Raw genomic sequence first — 24,288 nt, forward strand, 5'->3', positions numbered from 1 at the left:
CAGCTACTCGGGAGGCTGAGGCAGGAGAGTGGCGTAAACCCAGGAGGCGGAGCTTGCAGTGAGCTGAGATCCAGCCACTGCACTCCAGCCTGGGCGACAGAGCGAGACTCCGCCTCAAAAAAAAAAAAAAAAAAAAAAAAGAACACCTAACCTCCTGGAAATGCAGCCCAGTAGGTCTCAGCCTCATTTTACCCAGCCCTCTATTCAAGATGGAGTCACTCTGGTTCAAATACCTCTGACAGAAGGAGGGTCATCTGAAATCGGAGCATCAGCTGTAACACCATTTGGAGGGAGGTGTGGCTTTATAACACACTTGGAGAACTGGGACAGCTGGTAGGTGTTTGAAGTGTATGTATTTGTATGTTTTGTTGAATTCCTATTCAGCATTCCTATCAATGCTGTTGAATTTTACTGGTGTCTTGTTATCCTGGAAGACAGCAATAGGTAAAGAAATCCCGTCACCCTTCTGTGTTCTGGAACAGCTTACTACAAAGAGTGACATTTCACATGTGACTTAGATAAGCCTCATGGAAGCCCCCTTGTTAACCTATGACAAGGCCAGACAGATCCTCCAAACTGCTGTTCTCATAAGCTTGAAAAATGCTTAGCTGAAGTATTTTGCCCCACTGATCAATCAGAAACAAAATCTTTGTTAACTAAACTTAGGTTTAGCTTCTCTCCTTCCCTGAGGCCCCTGAGCCTTGGCCCACCCTCAACCTCAGCCAGCAGACAGCCCCTCCCTATGAGAGATCCTCCTGGGAGCAGGCTGACATTCTCTGATCTGCTCTCTTTCATCACACACGGCCTTTTATCTTAGTGTTCACACTGGTTTTTTCTAGCTTTGTTGACTTCTCTCCATAAAAGAAAAACTGGTTTTGCCTAACCCTGGAGATGCTTACAAATCTCGTGGTTAAAGTGTTCTTTCTTTTGCAATAGTCCACTGACCCTTGTGAAAAAATAAAAGTTTTCTTACCTTGGTCCACATTGGTTTTTCACTTGACACTTTATGGCTCAGTTCAGCTGGAAGCCGTTTTCTGCTTTCACCTAGCGTCCTGTGGATGAAATCACACATAAACAAATGCAAAATTTGCATTACGCTCAAATTGTTTTTCAATATATCAATTGCATTGGAACAAATTTGCGTTTTCAAAACAAATGCTAAAGCAGAACAGACTATAGATGTCTGGCCCAGACATTTTGAACCTCAGTGGTGGACACAGATTATTTACATGCCAGGTTCCCTGTTACCTGACAGTTTTGTTTGTTTGTTTGTTTTTTAATTTATGGAAAGAGAGATGCTAGGTGAGCATTTTGGTACTTGCAAAAATCCATGACATCTCAATCGTCTCTCACCCTTATCTTTATCTTTAAGTAAAGCCTTTCCTTTTTTTTTTTTTTTTTTTTTTTTGAGATGGAGTCTCGCTCTGTCACCCAGGCTGGAGTGCAATGGCATGATCTTGGCTCACTGCAAACTCCACCTCCCAGGTTCAAGCGATTCTCCTGCCTCAGCCTCCCAAGTAGCTGGGACTACAGGCACCCACCACCATGCCCAGCTAATTTTTGTATTTTTAGTAGAGATGAGGGTTTCACTATATTTGCCAGGCTGGTCTTGAACTCCTGAACTTGTGATCCGCCTGCCTCAGCCTCCCAAAGTGCTGGGATTACAGGCGTGAGCCACCGCGCCCAGCCAAGTAAAGCCTTTCTTCATAGGCTTCCTCTTAGAATTGACCTCAGATTCATACAAATGATAGAAACTCAAGGTGAGAAGGGATTTAAAAATCATGTACTCTGACACCTTCATTTTACAAAGAAGGAAAGCAATGTTGCTGATCATGAGCTCCCTGAGGCAGACCCTGAGCTAGATTCATATCTGAGACCCTCGTGCCTAGCTCTAGACCTGGTACAATTAGGTACTCAGGTGTGCTTGCTGTTTTGAATCGAAATGAATTACCCAAAGGGAAAATAAAATGAAGGGCACCCATGAAGAGCTTGCTTCATGCCCTTTTTTTTTTTTTAAATCAGGGTTTCACTTTGTCACCCAGGCTGGAGTGCAGTGGCACGACCATACCTCACTGCAGCCTCAACCTCCTGGGTCCAAGTGATCCTCCTATCTCAGCCTTCCAAGTACCTGGAACCACAGGCACACACCACCACAACCAGCTAGGTTTCAATTTATTTCTTTTTACTTTGTAGAGATAAGATTCTCCCTATGTTGTTCAAGCTGCTCTTGAACTCCTGGGCTCAAGCAGTCCTCCCACCTCAGCCTCCCAAAGTGCTGGGATTACAGGTATGAGCCGCTGTGCCCGATCAGTGGCCTCTTGAATGACACCAGCTGGCCAAAGGCTTCCTTCCAAAGCCAACCAACAATTCCCATTGTTGCCAGTCCCACCCTCCAGTTGTTTCCTAAACCACCAAAAATACAGAGCACCTTTGTGCTCAGGGAAGACTGAGTTGAACCTTTTCTTCTTTCCCTCTTTGATTGGTTTTGCCTGTATCAAAGTGGGTGATGTGGACTACAAATGGTCAGACTACACATTCTAAAATGTGGCTCCTTTGAGAGTTTTTAATCTATCCGAGACACAGACAGGCACAGCACGAAAACAGAAACTATCTCAACTTCATTAGGGGAAATTTATAGCTTGCCTAGGGTCACCATGACGACCAAAAGACAGGACCTATTTGTAGATGCCAGTATCTGTAGAAGAGCTCAGGTAAGGGACAGAGCTACATTTACTGACAACAAACTATGTATCAGGTTGCTTAGCACACATTGCTTTATTTAGTCCTCACAAACACATGTGAGATAGTGTTCTCCCATTCAGAACTGAGGAAATTGAGGCTCAGAGGCTGAAAGTCATTCACTGAAGACCACACAAGACTGATCTGAACTGAGGTCTGTCTGACTCTAAAGTCTCCATGAGTTGGGCCTTTTAAGATTGTGAGGGTAGCTGTGCTCAGGTTGAGGCAGGTGGTGGAAGTTGTTATAAAAGTGCACAGATGGCCGGGCACGGTGGCTCACGCCTGCAATCCCAGTACTTTGGAAGGCAGAGGCAGGCGGATCACAAAGTCAGGAGTTCAAGACCAGCCTGACCAACATGGAGAAACCCTGTCTCTACTAAAAATATAAAAATTAGCTGGGCATGGTGACGCATGCCTGGAATCCCCGCTACTCAGGAGGCTGAGGCAGGAGAATCTCTTGAACCCAGGAGGCAGAGCTTGCAGTGAGCTGAGATCATCGCGCCACTGCACTCCAGCCTGGGCGACAGAGCGAGACTCCATCTGAAAAAAACAAAAAAAGTGCACAGACATCTTGGCACTCTCAGGGAAGCCCATCAGTGGGGTGGGATAGTCAGGACTCAGGAGGACACTTGCCTCCCCCAGGATGCCACCATTCCCAAAAGCCAGCTCATTCATTACTCTTTCCTTTTTCCTACTTTAATGTCTTCCTTCTGTGTTCCTTGAGAAAAAGTCAGATTGCTTTCCTAACCATAACCATGTACACAGCAGACTTGTGGCCAAACACAATGGCTGTCTTGGGTCAAGGCTCTTTCCTTGTCTAATCAGTTGAGTCTGGTGATTAGCATGGGTTCTCAGAAGAAAGGATTTGAATACAAGTTTGCCTTTGGAAGGTGCAGGGCAGACTGATAGGGGAGTGTGGAAGTGACACAAAGACTGCCAGGCGTGGTGGCTCACGCCTGTAATCCAGCACTTTGGGAGGCCAAGGCAGGCAGATCACCTGAGGTCAGGAGTTCAAGACCAGCCTGGCCAACATGGCAAAAACCTGTTTCTACTAAAAATACAAAAAATTAACCGGGCATGGTGGTGGGCACCTGTAATCCCAGCTACTCAGGAGGCTGAGGCAGGAGAATCTCTTGGACCCAGGAGGCAGAGGTTGCAGTGAGCCAAGATGGTGTCACTGCACTCCAGCCTGGGCGACAGAGCAAGACCATCCCCCCACCAAAAAAGGAAGTGATACAAGGAAGGGAAAGTGCATTATTATTATTATTATTTTTTTTTTTTTTTTTGGACAGAGTCTTGCGCTGTGGCCCAGGCTGGAGTGCAGTGGCGCGATCTCGGCTCACTGCAAGCTCCGCCTCCCGGGTTCACGCCATTCTCCTGCCTCAGCCTCCTGAGTAGCTGGGACTACAGGCGCCCACCACCGCGCCCGGCTAATTTTTTGTATTTTTAGTAGAGACGGGGTTTCACTGTGGTCTCGATCTCCTGACCTTGTGATCCGTCCGCCTAGGCCTCCCAAAGTGCTGGGATTACAGGCGTGAGCCACCGCGCCCGGCCGGGAAAGTGCATTATTAAGCAAGCTACCATAGTGGGCAACTAGAGTTTAATTCCCTGGGGAGAAACCCAGCATGAAACATATGCTTCAGAATTATCCCATCCAAAGGAGGAGGGAATAGATGTATTTATATACCAACTTCCTACTGTTACTGTTTGAAGGCTGCTCTCTGAAGATACTAATTCTCAGTCACTTTCACCCTCCCCTGTGCTGGGAGGAGCCAACTTCCTCAGTTCTGTGGAAAATAAAAAAGCCTCTGGGCTAAGAGATGTAGATACCGGAAGTTGGGAATGGGCTGGAGCCCACTAAAAGGTCACAGGGAAACAAGTTGAGCAATGACAGCTCTGCTACTCCTGGGCTGCAGGTCACATGAGTAAAAGCATGGCAACCCGTGTGCAAGGATCTGCTGCCTCTGACCTCTTGGCTCATAAATGAACTGAGGGAGTGGCAGACACTGAGTGTGTCTCGATTCTTCGGTCAACCCAAATAACAGAGAGAGAAGCTCTCTAAGAGAAAATGATGTTTGTTATTGAGGAATGAGCATTGCAATGGGAGTACACATGGGTATATTCAGGGAAGTAAAGAAAGACAAGGATTGTTTCGTTTCGTTTTGTTTTTGAGCCAGAGTTTCATCCTTGCCGCCCAGGCTGGAGTACAATGGTACGATCTTGGCTCACTGCAACCTCCACCTCCTGGGTTCAAGTGATTCTCCTGCCTCAACCTCCTGAGCACCTGGAATTACAGGCATGCACCACCACACCCGGCTAATTTTTTTTTTTTTTTTTTTGCTTATTTTTAGTAGAGATGGAGTTTTGCCATGTTGGCCAGGCTGGTCTCGAACTCTTGACCTCAGGTGATCCACCCGCCTTGGCCTCCCAACATGCTGGAATTATAGGCATGAGCCACTATGCCCAGCCCACAGAAGTATTTTTTTGTGTGCTGTTGTAGCAACTTTTGTGCAAGGTTGTTTTTGTAGTCTCTTTGACCGTTCTTGTTACCACGTGCATGTGCATGAGAACCCCCCTTCGTGGCTTCATTTGTCAATCTGGTTTGACACAAGTGATTCCATTTTGATTCTGACAACTTTTTTACATTTCTTTTTTAATTGAGATCATTCTCTGAAAGCATCTTTGATTAATTATCTTATGGTTAGGTTTTGACTGTCTCTTGGTGTGGAGGTAACCTGTTCTGAGTTGTTAGTCTGGTCCCACATCAGAAGGAATTGACTGGCAACTAGGAGTAAGTGTCAAAACCCTTTTAGCTACATTTGAGCTACAAGGGAGGTTTGGAGCGGGTGCCTGTCAGGCTAAGTCTGTCTAGAGGCCATTGTCAAGTTTAATTTGGTCTGTTCCGTAGGCGTTGGCTAGCATTCAAAGCGCTGGGACAGTATTATTGTTAGAAGTCCTACTCCTGCAGAAATTTAACAGACAACAGATACAAAGTTTAAAAAGGAAAACACAAAGTATCATTGATACTAATATGAGAATTTCAGCTTGTCTAATAGCTTTGAACCATGAATGAACGCTTAAAGGCAACCAACTAATAAATCAAATGACTATGGTGAATTAGGTGAGACCTATTGCGTCCATGTGGCCTGTTTTCTAATTTTGTGTATTGGGGGTCTCGACTTCCCCAGAGGAATTTATCCAGGTACAACATGTAGTATTAGCAATAGCAAAGACACTGCCTTTTTCAGCTAGATAATCAAGAGCAATTCTATCATCTATGATCTCATGACTGGGTTGAGTTAAAGCAAAGAGTACCAGTTGTATTAGGGATTTTGTTAAAGTTACTTACTGGATGGACTAAACTTTTTTTTTTTTTTTTTTAGGCTATGTAAATATTCAGGATTGGCATGACAGCTGCAACATTTGGTCAAGTTCCCTGCAGAAGTTGCTGACTGTGAAATTTTAATTATATCATTATTATGCCAAGTGAAAAAGTTAGGCATAAGCAAGGAAAAATTCAGAGGGGCAAGAGTTTCATTATGATGGGAAATCTTGTTCCATCACTTTAGGAACAGCATGTCCACAGCATGAAGATGTCAGCTGCTCACCCTGGTTTGTAGTTTAAATGTCTCTGGTTATGGCATTGGGTGGTTTGGTGAACTTTTGGTGTGGCCCACACATCAGGCATGAAGCTTGACCCTTGAAATTTACATCAAGTTGTCTAACTTCAGCTTACAGGGCTTTAGGAAAGAGCAGTTCCCATTCTTAGTAATTTCATGGGAGAAAAGTGGACTGGAGGAACCTAGAAGAATTTAAGATCCAGTTCAGTCCACAGGTAAATAATAAAAACTCAAACAAACAAACAAAAATACCCCACACAGGGTTACAATATAATAACAGGTATATTTTAATTTTTCTTTAGAAATATAGAAACACATCTTTTCTTTCTACAGTCATTCTGATTTCTAACAAAGATAATCCGAGTAAGACCAATTTGTTGTTATTTGTGTTTTATCAAATTTGGCCTGATAAATTCACACAAGCACAGCAGAAATAGTAATTGACCACGTAGGAACCTCAGATTTGACTTTAAAAGCTTCTCAAGGCTAGAAAGCTAATCTAAGGCAGACTTCAGACTTTTTCTACTATACCTATAAATAACTTTAAAATATGACGTTACATTTAAAAGCTTGGTAACGTAACCAATGTTTCCAATTGTACCTTGTTATTAGAAAAGCAGCTTCTAATTAAACTTATACAAACAACTTCATTGCCATAAAAATTAGGAATACTCACAAATAGTTTCCAAATTTTGGAGGGACAGAGAAAAAGTAAGTGTTGCCAGTTTTGTTCACAAAAGTATACTTTACCAAATGGTTGTAAACTATAGATAGATTGAGAGAGAAAGTCTCCTTAAATCTGGAAAACAAAACGTTTAAGTAAAAAACTAACCATGTTTCAAATATCTGTCTTCATTAGATATTTAATCTCATGTAATTAATTTTTGTTCTGTTTAATCTTAGTTGTCAGTTTCATGAATTTATCAGTTTCTTCATGGGGGTCCTGAATATCTTTACTTAGTCCATTGATCTTAAACTTATCAGAAATCTATATTCAGGCATACTGGCCAGAGTCTTTTCCATGAATCTGATTGCAGATGCATTTAAAGAAGAATTAAAACTGTGGAAGACAGAGGCTTAAAACAGCCATGGTTAAAAATCTGATGAGGGTTCAGCAATTGAAAAGGAAACTCAGTTATGTTTACTGCATACAGCATTTTAAGACAACAACCAGAAAAATGACTAACAGCATCGCATTAGGACCATCAAACATTTATAAATTTTACATAATTTTTAGATCTTTCAGCATCAATAACATAGCCGTATAAATATAACTTAGAGAAGATTTAGCATCACTTTGTTATTTGATCCCATCTGTGCCTCCAATGCTTCTCATACAACTCAATACATCAAACAAGCCTAATTAGTTTAACATCTCTACAAGCTGAAAAATCCATCCTTTGAGGTTCTCCAGGAGCCCAACTAGAAAATCTCAAAGATAATTCTAGGTTGAAAAGACTTCATTTAGAACTCTGATATTGAGAAAGCCAGCCAAATATGTCAAAAGGTATAAAACATTTAATTAAAACAGAATTGCAGATCATGGTGAAATAATAGTTGTTCACTTACCAAGAGTGACTGAAGATTTCAAGGTCCGAGGGTGGCACATCTCACACATGAGTGTGAACACTCAATCATCCTCATGAACTACAAAAGGATTGTGACTGAAGATTTTAAAAGTAAGCTGAGCATGGTGGCATGCACCTGTAGTCCCAGCTACTTGGGAGGCTGATGCTTGAACCTGGGAGGCGGAGGTTGCAGTGAGCCGAGATCACGCCACTGCACTCCAGCCTGGCAACAGAGTGAGACTCAGTCTCAAAAACAACAACAACAACAACAACAAACTAAAAAAGACAGCATGAAGCACAGGAAATTACCTTGATAAACACAGAATCTTTGTTTCCTAGGCCAATTACCAAAAAATAAATACTCCTGCAGTGTAGTTGCTTCTTATAGGAAGTCCTTTTAGATAACCTGAAAATCTAACCTAATGAAAAGGTACTTGAATTCAATTTGACACTTGATGAGTGTGTATCCAAGGTTATGAGTATACACTATGTTATAGAAGAAGTAAACAAAAAAATAAGTGCCTTGAGCAGGGAAACATATGGCTCTTAGAAAAAGTAAAAGCACATTAAGTTTCCTGGTTACATGGAATAATTCAGACATATCAAGAAAAGCCAATAGCACAGAATCAAGTTATTCTTGAGGAAAACATTGCTTTTCTAGGCCTTTAAGACAAACATATCAGCATTAGGCCTCAACAACAGAGTTAGAACCAAATAAAATAAGTACAGAAGCTTACCAAAATGTCAAGGGAGAAAGTCATTAAGTTAATTAAGAAAAAAAAGTGTGGCCAGACGCGGTGGTTCATGCCTGTAATTCCAGCACTTCGGGAGGCCGAGGCAGGTGGATCACGAAGTCAGGAATTCAAGACCAGCCTGGACAACATAGTGAAACCCTGTCTGTATTGAAAATACAAAAATTAGCCCGGTGTGGTGGCATGTGCCTGTAGTCCCAGCTACTCAGGAGGCTGAGGCAGGAGAATTGCTTGAACTCGGAAGGCGGAGGTTGCAGTGAACCAAGACCACGCTATTGCACTCCAGCCTGTGTGACAGAGTGAGAATACGTCTCAAAAAAAAAAAAAAAAAAAAAAGGTGTGCCTTCTTAAGAGGAGAAGGAGGAAGAGCAGAAGGCAATGGTGTATGACTTGCAAATCATGTGCAATGAGGTGCAGCAGAAGTTGCACTTCTGAGACATAAATCTGACAATCTTCAAGAGAAAGACTCTAGTTTGAGAAATTAAATTACTATAGAGAAATTAAACAGAAACCATAAAACAGGAAGAGGTTATAGTTCAGAAGATGGTAAAAAATTTGAAGAAATAGATGTCTGGGTTTTTTTTTTTTTTTTTTTTAGAGATAGGATCTTATTCTGTTGCCCAGACTGGAGTGCAGTGGTACCATCATAGCTTACTGCAGACTCAAACTCCTGAGCTCAACTGATCCTCCCACCTCAGCCTCCTGAGAAGGTGAGGGGCAAGGGAGGAACTACAAGTGTGCACTATCATGCCTGGCTAATTTTTATTTTTTTTTTGTAGAGATTGGGGTCTCATGATATTGCCTAAGCTGGTCTCAAACACATGGCCTCAAGCAATCCTCCTGCCTCGGCCTCCCAAAGCACCAAGATTACAGGTGTGAGTCACCACACCCAACCAGATTTCAGAATTAAAAATCAAAACCTCTTGTAATTTTTTTTTAAAAACTAAGAGCAATGATACTCCAGTAAACCCTTATCGCTTTAAACATAGATAACTAGTTTTTGGTTTTGTATCAGTATATTCAATTTTCAGAAAAATTTATAAACAATTTCCTTCTAAATTTAGCCAACTTGATTACATGCAAAATTCATTTCATAAGATTCATCTTTCACAAACCTTTTGCAAGTTGCTCAAACATCTTGGCTTGCTTAGGCCTAATTTTGTTTTAGATTTTCTTTTTAAATATTGGAACAAACAATTATTCTACCTTAAGACAAAAATTTACTTTTCTTTTTCTTTATCATTTTTACCACATAAGATTCTTTCTCATACAAATTATGTATCTTTTTCATCTTTCTTACCAAAGATATCTTCTCATATTTATAATTTTCTTTGCATGTCTCTTTTACTTATTGATTTCTTTCTGTCTTGTCTTTATTTTCATCTTAAATCTATATTTTGAAACAACGTTTAAATAACGTCCAAATTAGATATAATTATTATTTTTAAATTAAAAAACATATATTCATGTTCTTTTTTAAAATAATTTTGTACTGGCTAGGTGCAGTGGCTCACATCTATAATCCCAACACTTTGGGAGGCTGAGGCAGGAGAACTGCTTGAGCTCAGGAGTTTGAGACTAGCCTGGGTAACATAGCAAGACCCCATCACTACAAAAAAAAAAATTGTTTTAAACAATATTAAACTAGCCTTATTCATCAAAGAATTACACAAAGATAATTTTGCTTTTAAGGCTGGATTTGTGGGTCTATGACCTTACAACATCTAGCAGAGACAAATATAGAACTTCCTGACCAGTAAACTCAGGCAAAAATTTATGCTAAGAATTCTGAAGACATTTTTATTTTTATTTTACCAACAATTTTTTTTTTTAAGGTGGAGTCTCACTCTGTTGCCAAGGCTGGTATGCAATGGCACAATCTCAGCTCACCACAACCTCCAACTCCCAGGTTCAAGTGATTCTCCTGCCTCAGCCACCTGAGTAGCTGACATTACAGGTGTGTGCCACCATGCCCAGCTAATTTTTGTATTTTTAGTAGAGATGGGGTTTCACTATGTTGACCAGGCCGGTCTCAAACTCCTGACCTCAAGTGATCTGCCCACCTCAGCCTCGCACAGTGCTGGGATTACAGGTGTGAGCCACCACGCCCAGCCTATTTTACCAATAATTTTAAGATTAGTTTACTTACAAAAGATTACCCACCAGGTGCAGTGGCTTATACCTGTAATCCCAGCACTTTGGGAGGCCGAAGTGGGCAGATCAGGAGGTCAAGAGTTCGAGACCAGCTTTGCCAACATGGTGAAACCCTATCACTATTAAAAATACAAAAAATTAGCCAGGAGTGGTGGCACACACCTGTAATCCCAGCTACTAGGGAGGCTGAGGCAGGAAAATCACTTGAACCCAGGAGACGGAGGTTGTGGTGAGCAGAGATTGTGCCACTGCACTCCAGCCTGGGCGACAGAGCAAGACTCTGTCTCAAAAAAAAAAAAAAGGATTTATACTCATGTGAACGTAAAAGCATTTGTATTAATTACTGTATTTCTAATAAATTACTTTTTTAAGCACTTAATTATTTTCCTTCAAGCCAATTAAATAGAGATCTTTGTAAATTTAAAATCATATACATAAAATATGTAGACACAAAAAGTAAAAACCTACAGATGAAGAAAAACAAAAAATTTACAGTTTTTACTTTAAAATTCTAATCATAATACAGTAAAACAGAGTAATATAAACTTGTCAGCTTATAAAAATACAGTTGGATCCAAATTATATCTGTAACAAAATGGGACAAGTTAGGGTCATGTTCATATGGCTAAACTTGAAAATTTTTATTTGTCCTGAGATGTAATATAATGAAGGTTATGAACCAAATTTTGGGCAAAGCAGTTTCCATAGCAGTTTGGTTTTAAAAAGTCTTTTTTTGTTTCAAACTTCTCCCCACCTTTTTTCAGTTTCAAATGAATTGTTTTAGTGAACTCTTGGATGTTTATATTTCATTTAGGGGTTGGAGAAAAAATGAAAACCTCCAAGTAGCCTTTAGTAAAAGATTTATCTTAATACAAGTGAAAAAATTAGCAGATTCAGAATAAACAACAACAACAAAAGTACATACAGAGGTTAGAAGCCTCTTTATGCATCCAGTGTTTAGACTGCTTAACTCTGTAGTTGAGGTTTTCTGAGTAAAACAAGTTTAGAAAATTCAAATAATTCCCATAATGGCCACAAATTATCATTGGTATAGTTTGCCCATCAGTTTAAAAATGTGCATGAAAAAGGGCCATCAGTTTTGAACATCTTTCCAGCTGGAGTCCCATCCCAGAGAGTCTGGCATGCCTAGAATTTTGAGAATCCTGTCCCATTTTTTATTAATCTTTTGAAAGCAAAAGAAACCCCTATAAGCCCTGCTGGGAATATCAGGGGCTTGGACCCGTGTTTTTTTTTTTTTTTTTACAGTGTACCTGGCACAGAATACTTTTTTTATACCTGGCAGATGGCCTTTGCCCGAAATTGTCCAACCTGTGACCAAGTTTTCCCTAGTCACATGGAAATTTTCTTGAGACTGGCAGGCACCCCCGTAGTAATCACACCTGTTTATCTTAACATGGGAGACTTTTTCTTCAGGGACAAGAGTCCCTCATAGATGGTGGCAACTACCCTAGTGGCTTTTATTTTTTATTATTTTGAGACGGAGTTTCGTTCATGTTGCCCAGGCTGAAGTGCGATGGCATGATCTTGTCTCACGGCAACCTCCGTTTCCTGGGTTCAAGCGATTCTCCTGTCTCAGTCTCTCGAGTAGCTGGGATTACAGGCATGCACCACCATGCCTGGCTAATTTTGTATTTTTAGTAGAGACAGGGTTTTGCCATGTTGGCCAGGCTGGTCTTGAACTCCTGACCTCAGGTGATCTGCCAGCCTCGGCCTTCCAAAATGCTGGGATTACAGGCATGAGTCACCGCGCCCAGCCCCTAGTGGCTTTTAATAGGCCCACCTGTGCCCACCACTTAGAATGTTTTGTTTTTTTTTTTTGCCCTCAGAAGATGTTCAGAAACAAGCAGGGAAAAATAAAAGAACCCCAAGTCATTTGCAGATACACATAACCAATCCAAAATGAAACCAAAGTAAGATTGCCTCAAAACTTTTAAGCCAGGCGTGCGGACCACATGAAATATTATATCAGGCATGCAGAAAAAAACAAAAGAAAATTCACCGGAAAAGGCATGCCTCACAGACAGAACATAAATTCTGTAGAAACCAGACTTTGCTCTGTGATGATGCTATCCTTATAGGAAGTGCTTGCCAGAAGAGACAAAAGCATTTTATAGTCCCAAGAAGGATGCAAGGCCATTTATTAAGGAGGTCTTGGCTGGGCGCAGTGGCTCATGCCTATAATCACAGCACTCTGGGAGGCTGAGGTGGGCAGATCACTTGAGGTCAGGAGTTCGATACCAGTCTGGCGAACATGGTGAAACCCCATCTCTACTAAAAATACAAAATTAGCTGGGAATGGTGGCGCATGCCTGTAATCCCAGCTACTTGGGAGGCTGAGGCAGGAAAATCGCTTGAGCCTGGGAGGTAGAGGTTGCAGTTAGCTGAGATCGTGCCATTGCCCTTCAGCCTGAGGAACAAAAGTGAAAGTCCGTCTCAAAAGAAGAAAAAAAAAAAAAAAGGCCTTATTACCAAACTAGATCCCAGATAAAGTCAAAGAGCTTCTATGAAAAAGAGGGAGGTTCAGCCTGAGAGAAGACTCACCAGAGGCTGGGCATGATGGCTTATGCCTGTAATCCCAGCACTTTGGGAGGCCGAGGTGGGTGGATTGCTTGAGCCCTGCAGAAACATAGAGAAACCCTGTCTCTACAAAAATACAAAAATTAGCCAGGTGTGGCGGCGCACACCTGTAGTCCCAGCTACTTGGGAGATCGAGGTGGGAGGTTGCAGATGAAGTAATTCAGGATTGTCCTGTGAATGTCAGACATCGTCCCTGCAAGAATATTGTCCTCTCTGGAGGTTCAACTATGTTCAGGTACTTTTAATATTGCTTATGAGAGATTTGAAAAGAACTCTAAGATGCCAGGAATTAAGTGAGGAATTGAGTAGCGGTAGATTGAGGCCAAAACCTATTGATACACAGATCACTATGCAACACATGCAGCAATCAGTCTGATTTGGAGGATACATGCTGGCGTCTACTGAGTATGCCATGCCAAAAAGGATTATGAAGAAACTGGACCTAGCATTTCTCATCACAATCCAGTGTTTGGAGTCCTGTCATAAAACTGACTTCATAGTTATTGGGGTTAGAGAGGTGGGAAAGAGATCAACTTTCTGACTACCTGTTTTTTCTAGATGGCTGGCTTTGAGGTTTTACACCTGGCTGGCAGCCGGGTACAGTGGCTCAGGCCTGTAATTCCAGCACTTTGGGAGGCTGAGGCAGGTGCATCACCTGAAGTCAGGAGTTCGAGACCAGCCTGGCCAACATGGCAAAACCTCGTCTCTATTAAAAACAAAAAATTAGCCAGGCGTGATGGCACACACCTGTAATCCCAGCTACTCTTGAGGTTGAGGCAGGAGAACTGCTTGAACCCAGGAGACGGAGGTTGTGGTGAGCCGAGATCATGCCACTGCACTCCAGCCTGGGCAATGAGTGAGACTCCATCTCAAAAAAAAAAAAAAAGAAAGAAAGAAAAAAACCTGGCTGGAAACAGTAAGACTAAACATGATCATACAGGCGTATTTTTATAAGTGTGCCACCATGCAGATATGGAAGACAGCGAAAATGATTAAGTGTATTTCTTCAGACAGAATATTTGAATTATACGTGTAACGAAGAAAAAGTGGGTTTTAGCTCTTTCTGGGCCTTGAGATTTTTAAGGAATTGTTTAAGATTTGATGGTTTTTTTGGTGTAAGATAGTTCCATGATGCTTCAATTGCACACCTCTACATGTGCAATGCAAAAAAGCCTGTTTATATTTCATGCTTTTTATACTTTGAGAAAAAAAAAGTAAAAGAAAAACTGTAATATTTGAAGGGGGGAAGTGACCAAGTAAAGGATACATTTTTAAAAATAGACTCATACTGGGAGGCCGAGACGGGCGGATCACTAGGTCAGGAGATCGAGACCATCCTGGCTAACACGGTGAAACCCCGTCTCTACTGAAAAATACAAAAAACTAGCCGGGCGAGGTGGTGGGCGCCTGTGGTCCCGGCTGCTCAGGAGGCTGAGACAGGAGAATGGCGTAAACCCGGGAGGCGGAGCTTGCAGTGAGCTGAGTTCCGGCCACTGCACTCCAGCCTGGGCTACAGAGCGAGACTCCATCTCAAAAAAAAAAATAGACTCATAGGGGCCAGACGTGGTGGCTCACACCTGTAATCCCAGCACTTTGGGAGCCCGAGGTGGGTGGATCATGAGGTAAAGAGATCGAGACCAGCCTGACCAATATGGTGAAACTCCGTCTCTACTAAAGACATAAAAATTAGCTGGGCGTGGTGGCGGGCACCTGTAATCCCAGCTATTCGGGAGGCTGAGGCAGGAGAATTACTTGAACCCAGGAAGCAGAGGTTCCAGAGAGCCAAGATCGTTCCACTATACTCCAGCCTGGGTGACAGAGCGAGACTCTGTCTCAAAAAAAAAAAAAAAAAAAAAAGAGACAAAATGCATAGGACAATTAAGGATATGATTTTATTGAGGCTATTGCAATAGGGAGAGCCATCTAGATGTGAAGATCAAAGTATTGTGGCAAAGTAGCTTTGCCTTAGACCTTTATAGTTAAGAATAGGCAAGTCACAGGTGCATGATGAACAGTTTAGAATAGTTTTGTAATCAGGGGAAGTCTCTGCCAGCTGAACAGAAAATGTTTACTTTTGTCTCTAGCTAGTTTCAGGGGGACAGGAAATTCTAATCTTAATTGCTCATGAAAAAAGGAACACGGAGTTGAAGGGTCTGCATTTGACCTTGTCACAAATACCTGGAAGTCATCTGTGAATCCTATGGAAGGGAGTCTTATCTAAATTAGTGGAGCCTGGAGCAGTGGCTCACACCTGTAATCCCAGCACTTTGGGAGTTCCAAGGTGGGTGGATCACCTGAGGTCAGGAGTTTGAGACCAGCTTGGCCAGCATGGCGAAACCCCATCTCTACGAAAAATACAAAAATTAGCTGGGCATGGTGGCACACACCTGTAATCTCAGCCACTCAGGAGACTGAGGCAGGAGAATCGCTTGAACCCGGGAAGCAGAGGTTGCAGCCAGCCAAGATCGCTCCACTGCACTCCAGCCTGGGCAACAAGAGTGAAACTCCAACTCAAAAAAAAAAAAAAAAAAAAAAAAAGAGAGAGACCTCCATCTCTACAAAAAATTAAAAAGCCAAGAGTCCCAGCTACTTGGGGGGCTGAGGTGGGAGGATTACTTGATCCTGGGAGGTAGAGGCTACAGTGGGCTATGAATGTACCACTGCACTCCACCCTGGGCAACAAAGTGAGACCCTGTCTCAAAACCAAAACCAAAACCAAAACCAAAACCAAACACAGAAGAAAAAGAAATAAGTAATTAATTAATTAATGGGAGGAGCCAGTGGTTCTTATAGGTAAGTGATTTCCAGCAACACACAAGGATGAGGGGAGTTTGAAAAACAAAAGGTTGGGAGATGTCTTAACTATTGCTGTTTTCCAGGAGCATAGGGCTTAGGTAAAGTTCAACATTGTTAATCTCACGAAAAAAAGTATGAAAATTAAACAAACAAAAAAGGGACATGCACACATAGGCTCTGGTTCCCTGCGTTGGAGATGACAGAAAGAGCAATCTCTTAAAAGGCATTCCTGCCATTCTCCTGCTGCCTTCCCATTGCTTGCTTGCTTGCTTGCTTGATTTATTTATGTTGGAGCCTCACTCTGTTGCCCAGTCTGGAGTGTGTGGTGCTACCTTGGCTCACTGCAACCTCCACCTCTTGGGTTCAAGCAATTCTCCTGCCTTGGCTTTCCTGAGTAGCTGGGATTACAGGTGCCCACCACCATACCCAGCAGATTTTTGTATTTTTAGTAGAGATAGGGTTTCGTCATATTGGCCAGGCTGGTCTCAATTCCTGACTCTCAACTCCTGCCCACCTCAGCCTCCCAGAGTGCTGTGATTACAGGTGTGAGCCACTGCACCTGGCCCCCATTGCTTTGAGATAAAGGCCAAAGTCCTTAGCAAGGCCTCCAGGCCCCACGGAACTGGCCCCTGCCTACTTATCCGGCCTCACCTTAGGGCCTTCTTCCCCTCTGTCTGTGCACTGCTCTTTCTGGAACACTCCATTCTCTCTCTTGCTTCAGGGCTTTTGCTCAAGTTGTTCTTTCTGCCTCAAAAGCTCTCCAACCCTCCTAACCTCAAACCCTGCCCCAAGGTGGACACCTCAAGCTTCGTTAGTTACCTCTTCCTCATTCTTCAGTCTATATTGTCAGCTGAAGAGTGACAAGGGTCACAAATTTTGAAGGCAGGGTTCTATTTCTCATAAAGGGTTGCAGCCTGCAAGGTGGGCCATTTTTTTTTTTTTTAATTGTTTTGAGACAGAGTTTCAACTCTGGTCTCGAATTCCTAACCTCAGGTGATCCGCAAGGTGGCCATTCTAACAGGTTGGGAAGCATAGCCTATGACAGAAGATGGGGAAAAGGCGCCTCAAGAATGGGAAGTGTAGAGGCCGGGCGTGGTGACTCATGCCTGTAATCTCAGCACTTTGGGAGGCTGAGGTGGGTGGATCACGAGATCACGAGATCAAGAGATCGAGACCCTCCTGGCCAAAATGGTGAAACCCCGTCTCTACCCAAAATACAAAAATTAGCTGGGCATGGTGGCGCATGCCTGTAGTCCCAGCTACTCGGGAGGCTGAGGCAGGAGAATTGCTTGAACCCGGGAGGCGGAGGTTGCAGCGAGCTGAGATCGTGCCATTGCACTCCAGCCTGGTGACAGAGCAAGACTCTGTCTTCAGAAAAAAAGAATGGGAAGTGTAAAACAGAAATGTATGCTGAGCTGGTTGACTGAGTATACATATGCAGTAAGCTATAGAAGGAGTCATGAATATTTATGAAAGGAGAAACATGCACATGTGCAATTGAACTTCATGCCTCTTCATGGGTAGCATGTTCCAAAAATTGCGACATTAGCGTGATCTGAAGGAGCTGTTTTCAGCCCTCTGATGTCAAAAGGTGAAGCAGAGGACACAGAGCTCACTGTCCCTCACTGTGCAGCCTCTGTACCCTGCCCAGAACTGCTCCGTGGTCGGTGACCTCTTAACAGGAAGGAGAGCTGGTCAGTTGCTGCGTGGAAACTGCAAAAGAGAGGGGGAGTCTGGTCACGGCCTCAGATGATTGACTAGAGGTGATAAAGGAATGAATTGTTTGTTTCTTGTTTCCTTTTTTTCTGTATTAATATTATTTTTAAATTTCTTTCTGTAGAGATGGGATCTCACTATGTTGCCCAGGCTGGTCATGAACTCCTGAGCTCAAGCAATACCTCCCAACTAAGCCTCCTAAAGTGCTGAGATTACAGGTGTGAGCCACCACGCCTGGTCTGTTTCTTGTTCTCTAGGGTTGCTTTCTGCTTATTCCTTAGGAAAGAATTCTGGTTTAGGTTAGTAAGGAAGCGGCCTTCCTTACTGAGGCGTGTCTGACCTCCTGTCCCGACACGACTGGGAGCTCAGCATTTAAGTTTTTCTGGAATTCGGTTGGCCAAGAGGGGGCCCAGTCAGTTGGTTGGGAGGCTTACGATTTCATTTTTATTTCTCATGATCAAGTTACTTTGTTAAAAAACCCTTGGATATCAAAGTTCTGTTTTCTAGAGTAGCACCAACAGAAATATAACGCATACCAAATGTGTAATAATAAATTTTCCTGTTGGGCACATTTTTTAAAGTAAAGAGAAAAAGTAAAATGGATCTTTTTTTTTGTTTTAACAATTTTTTATTTTATTTTATTTTTTTATTTATTTTTATTTATTTATTTTTTTGACACGGAGTCTCTCTCTGTTGCCCAGGCTGGAGTGCAGTGGCTCGATCTCCACTCACTGCAAGCTCCGCCTCCTGGGTTCACGCCAGTCTCCCGTCTCAACCTCCTGAGTAGCTGGGACTACAGGTGCCTGCCACCACGCCTGGCTAATTTTTTGTATTTTTTAGTAGAGACGGGTTTTCACCATGTTAGCCAGGATGATCTCTATCTCCTGACCTCGTGATCCGCCTGCCTCAGCCTTCCAAAGTGCTGGGATTACAAGCATGAGCCACCGTGCCTGGCCAATATTTTATTTTTAATTGTGGTAAAATACACATAACATAAAAGTTATCCTGACCATTTTTAAGTGTACAGTTCAGTAATATTAAGTATATATTTGTGGAATTAAACTCCAGAACATCTTCATCTTGCAGAACAGAAACTCTCTACACGTTAAACAAGCCCTGATTCCTCTCTTCCCTATTCCCCCACCACCTGCCTTGCTCCTGGCAACCACCATTCTACTTTCTGTCTCTATTAGTTTGACTATGCTAGGAACCTCTTAAAAATGGATTAATACAGTATTTGTCCTTTTGTGACTGGCTCATTTCACTTAGCATAATGTTCTATCGTATGCATATATGTATATATACATAGCTATTGAGCACTTGAAATATAATATTATTATATACATATATTGTGTTTAAATGTTAAACATATTATTTATGTAATATAAATATAATATTAAACAATATCTGTAATACTTTTTTTTTTTTTGAGATGGAGTCCTGCTCTGTCACCCAGGCTGGAGTGCAGTGGCACCATCTCAGCTCACTGCAACCTCCACCTCCCGGGTTCAAGCGATTCTCTTGCCTCAGCCTCCTGAGTAGCTAGGATTACAGGCGCACACCACCATGCCTGGCTAATTTTTTTGTATTTTCAGTAGAAATGGGGTTTTGTCATGTTGGCCAGGGGGGTCTCAAATGCCTGACCTCAGGTGATGCTCCTGCCTTGGCCTCCCAAAGTGCTGGGTTTACAGGCATGAGTCACTGCACCCAGCCTAATAATTTAAATATCTTAAATTTAAATACCTTTAAATATCCTAAATAAATTAAACACTTCATTCCATAAAATAGAGTAAGTGTTCCAATGAGCTGAGCAGAGGAGTTTGGTTTCATTGATGGAGAAGGGCTGAAAAAAGCAGAATAAAATAACAAAACGTGGATTGGTCATTTCAAAGTTCTCTGTAAGGCAGGAACAAGGAAACAGAACAATAGAGAAATAAATGATTGTTTCTTTAAATTTCCTTTTCCTTTTTTTTTTATTTAAAAACAATTTTTAGACTTCTACTTTTTATTTTATTTTTCTAGAGAGACAGAGTTTTGCTCTTTGCTCACGCTAGAGTGCAAGACTGGAGGCAAGACTGGGCTAAAATCTAGCCAGTTCTCTGAGCATTTGGCCCAGAAGGAGCATTATTTTAATTTTTTAATTTTAAAAAATTTTTGAGACAGAGCCTTGCTCCGTCACCCAGGCGGGAGTGCAGTGGCGTTATTTCTGCTCACTGCAAACTCTGCCTCCCAGATTCAAGCGATTCTCATGCTTCAGCCTCCCAAGTAGTTGAGATTACAGGTGTACACCACCATAGCTGGCTAATTTTTGTATTTTTAGTAGAGACGTGTTTTGCCATGTTGGCCAGGCTGGTCTCAAATTCCTGAGCTCAAGCAATCCTCTTGCCTCGTCCTCCCAAAGTGTGGGATTGCAAGTGTGGGCCCCCACACCCAGCCATAATTACCTCTTGAAGTCACTTGCTACATAGTCTCTAGACCAACTGATGCCAAGTAGTCACCAAATGCCATATGCTGGATGCCATATCCCATACCCTATAGCTCAACAATGTCTAGCTGTTATAGTAGCTAGTCAGGCACCCATGAGAAGACTAGATTGCAGTGGCTGGATCATATGGTAAACTATGATGGAGCCACTGCAATCCAGCCTGGGTGATATATATATAATATATATATTATAAATATATATATATTATATATATATATGCATGCATGCTGAGGTTTCCATGCCACCAAACCAGAACTAATTTGTTATCTGACCTTCCCATAAATCAAGAGAGAGATAACAGCCTAACTTCCCGAACAGGCCAGTTTCAATTGGCATGATAATGAAGTTCTCTCTGCTTTAATCCTTAACAAAGAAGTAAACTGAAATAACCTGATGTTAACCAATCACTTGGCTGGGCATGGTGGCTCATGCCTGTATCCCAGCACTTTGGGAGGCCAAGGCGGGTAGATCCCTCGTGTCCAGGAGTTCAAGACCAGCCTGGGCAATATGACAAAACTACGTCTCTACAAAAAATACAAAAATTAGCCGGGTGTGGTGGTGCACACTCGTAACTCCAGATACTCAGGAAGTTAAGGTGGGAAGATAGCTTGAGCCCAGGTGGTCAAGGCGGCAGTGAGCCGAGATCATGCCACTGGTCACACCCAGTGCCAGGGAAAGGCAGTCTCCCAGTAGATAGAAAAACCGGAAACTGGTGATGAATAGCCTTCAACGTTGGGTGAGTGGGCTCAAACATGCACACCAACAGGCAAAATGGCAGTGTTTAACTGGTATATGACCTTCTAGGAACATTCGACTGGTAAGGGAAGAAGGCCTCAAGCGAGCATGCATACAACTCCCGTAAACACATTGCGCACGCAGCCCCTCTGAAATGCTGGCAGGGCTATACGTGCGGACAGCCCACCCCAAAGGAAGAATCAGGAGAGAATTCTTAATGCAGAATTCTGGGGTCTAATGCAGGATCCCAGAAAAATGTCAACATATAAAACCCCAAGTCAAAGGTCAAACTACACATTTGATCTCAATCATCCGCTTGGCCCTCTTCCAAGTGGACTCTCCTTCCTTTCATTCCCACTCTAAAGCTTTTTAATAAACTTTCACTCCTGCTCGAAAACTTGCCTCAGTCTCTCACTCTGCCTTATGCCCCTGGGTCGAATTCCTTTTTCTGATGAGGCAAGAATTGAGGTTGCTGCAGAACCCTACAGATTCACTGATTGACCACTACTAACATAGCCAGTTGCTAACCAATGTCATCTCTGTAAATCAGTGAGAATTCCTGTCGAACAACTTTGCATCAGCCCACTTCTTGCTTTTAAAACCCTGTTCAGTAACAAAGGCCAAACAAAGCACTCTCCCAGGCAACTTGGAAGTGTGTCCTGGGCTGCAGTCCTCGAACTCTGCCCAAATAAATTCTCTATATTAATTTTGCCTTAGTTTCTTTCTTTAGGTGGACAGGATGTTGAGAATTAATGGATGTTGAGAATTAATGCATAGTTAACCCTTCCTCTCCCTTGATTTATAAGGAAGATAATTACTGTTAAGTAAAAATTATAGACGAGCCAGTCATGGTGGCTCACCCCTGCAATCCCAGCACTTTGGGAGGCCGAGGTGAGAGGATTGCTTGAGCCCGGGAGTTCAAGACTAACCTGGCCAACATGGCAAAATCCATCTCTACTAAAAACACAAAAATTAGCTGGGTGTGGTGGTTTACACCTGTAATCCCAGCTACTTGGGGGGCTAAGGCATGAGAATCGCTTGAATCTGTGAGGCAGAGATTGCAGTGAGCAGAGATCACGCCACTGCACTCCAGCCTGGGTGACACAGCAAGACTCTGTCTTAAAAATTAAAAAATTAATTAAAAAAATAAAATTTAAAAAGATGCTCCTTCTGGGCCAAATGGTCAGAGTATGGGCTGGATTTTAGCCCAGTCTTGCCTCCTTACGCCGTAAACAGCCTATCCCAGCATTTGTAGTGGCCTTGCAGAGTCTCTGGAAGGAGTTCCCTTGACTAAGGTGAACTTTTATTGACCAGATACACTAGGTCATTTCTTATTTTCTGTGGTGAGGTTCCCAAATGCCGGTGGGACCTCGACCCCTGCTGGTGTCCAGGCTTTTGTCACTGTCATGAGAAGGAATTCAAGGACTAGTAAAAAAACAGTGAAAGTACAGAGATTTATTGCAAAATGAGAAATACACACTCAAGAAAGGGAGGTGCAGGTGTTCTCAAGACGGAGAGCTGTGCCATTGGGTTTGGGGTTTCTATCTTTATGGGTTTCCTTAATCAAGGGGTGGAATATTCATGAAGATTCCTGGGAAAATGTGAAGATTTCTCAGAACTCTTGCCGCCCAGTTTTACACCAAATATGAGTGTTCCTGGGACTGTCCAGGTGCTGGTGGGTGTGTGATTTAGTATGTTAATGAGTGTATAATGAGGTCCTAGGAGAAACCTAGGTCAAATTCAGCCCCAGGTTGGGTCCAGTCGATCTTAGCCAGCTTGGCCTATACCCTGGTTTTTCAGGGTTTTATCAGCCCCTAGCTTATGCAGCCATTTCAAAAGTTTCCTTTTGTCAGTCATGTGAATCTGCTGCCTAGAATTTTCCTTTCCTTTTCTTTTTTTTTTGAGACAGAGTCTCACTCTATTGCCCAGGCTAGAGTGCAGAGGCACGATCTCGGCTCACTGCAACCTCTGTCTCCCAGGTTCAAGTGATTCTCCTGCCTCACCCCGCTAGTAGCTGGGATTACAGGCATGTACCACCATGCCCGGCTAATTTTTGTATTTTTAGTAGAGACGGGGTTTTGCCATGTTGGCCAAGCTGGTCTCGAACTCCTGACCTCAGTCTATCCACCCTCCTCAGCCTCCCAAAGTGCTGGGATTACAGGCATGAGCCACTGCATCCAGCCTGCCTGGAATTTTTTTATTCTTCTGCCACTGCCCTGTATTATTCTTGTGTCAACATGGGGTCCAGATATCTAAATTCTTGTGAGTAGTGAGTACATTGTAAGCTAGTTACATGTGTTAACTGATTTAATCCTCACAATAATATTATTATACTATTAACTTCATTTTCTTTTTTTTTTTTTTTTTGAGACAGGGTCTCACTTTGTCACCCAGGCTAGAATACAATGTCGCAATCACAGCTCACTGCAGCCTTCAACTCCTAGGCTCAAGCAATCCTTCCGCCTCAGCCTCTAGAGTGCCTGGGACCACAGGCATGTGCCACCGTGCCTGGCTAATTTTCTGAATTTTTTGTAGAGAAGAGGTCTCATTGTGTTGCCCAGGCTGGTCTTAAACTGCTGGGCTTAAGTTATCCACCCACCTTGGCCGGCTAATTTCGTGTTTAACATATGAGGAGTTGAAGTCACCGAGTGGTTCCATTTGCTAAATTACAAGGCTGGGGATTTGAACCCAGGCCACCTGGCTCTCTGAGCCAAGGCAGTGAGAGGCTCCACCTACCTTAGTCCTAGCCGAGCTGGGGTGTATGAAGAACAACCTTGCTGCTTCTCCTTGGTTCCAGCTTGTGTATGAACAACCAGTCCTCAGAATGGAAACACTCCTTTCTTTGATATGCTAATACATTCCTTGGTCGGGGCAACAAGGCCTGAGATCCACTCTGTTTCCTTCAAATGACTGTCTGAATCTACCTTACTGGTTCAAAACTTTCTCTCAGAGGACAATGGCTTCACCCTTATTTCCTAGTTATTGTGGGACACCTCCCCAGGGTACCCCAGTTCTGTCAACAAACACCCACTCAGATCATTGGAAATCCAAACCAGGCTAAAAATTTCAGAGGCGGGATTGTCTCATTTTTTTTTCTTTACACAATAAACTTTTGAAATGCTACA

General features: G+C 42.7%; 1 long non-coding RNA gene and 1 other non-coding gene across 2 annotated transcripts; both read right to left on the reverse strand.

The window, feature by feature from the left end:
• Positions 1-159: 159 nt before the first annotated feature.
• Positions 160-8,124, reverse strand: LOC116270060. The gene is made up of 3 exons (XR_004177970.1): positions 7,929-8,124; positions 974-1,052; positions 160-427 (listed from the first exon to the last, which is right to left on the reverse strand). It is a non-coding gene; the product is annotated as an uncharacterized LOC116270060 (long non-coding RNA).
• On the reverse strand, positions 7,919-8,018 carry LOC116270184. The gene has a single exon (XR_004178109.1). It is a non-coding gene; the product is annotated as a small nucleolar RNA U13 (small nucleolar RNA).
• Positions 8,125-24,288: the final 16,164 nt, after the last annotated feature.

This window comes from Papio anubis, chromosome 13, assembly GCF_008728515.1.
Source record: "Papio anubis isolate 15944 chromosome 13, Panubis1.0, whole genome shotgun sequence".
NCBI lineage: Eukaryota > Metazoa > Chordata > Mammalia > Primates > Cercopithecidae > Papio > Papio anubis.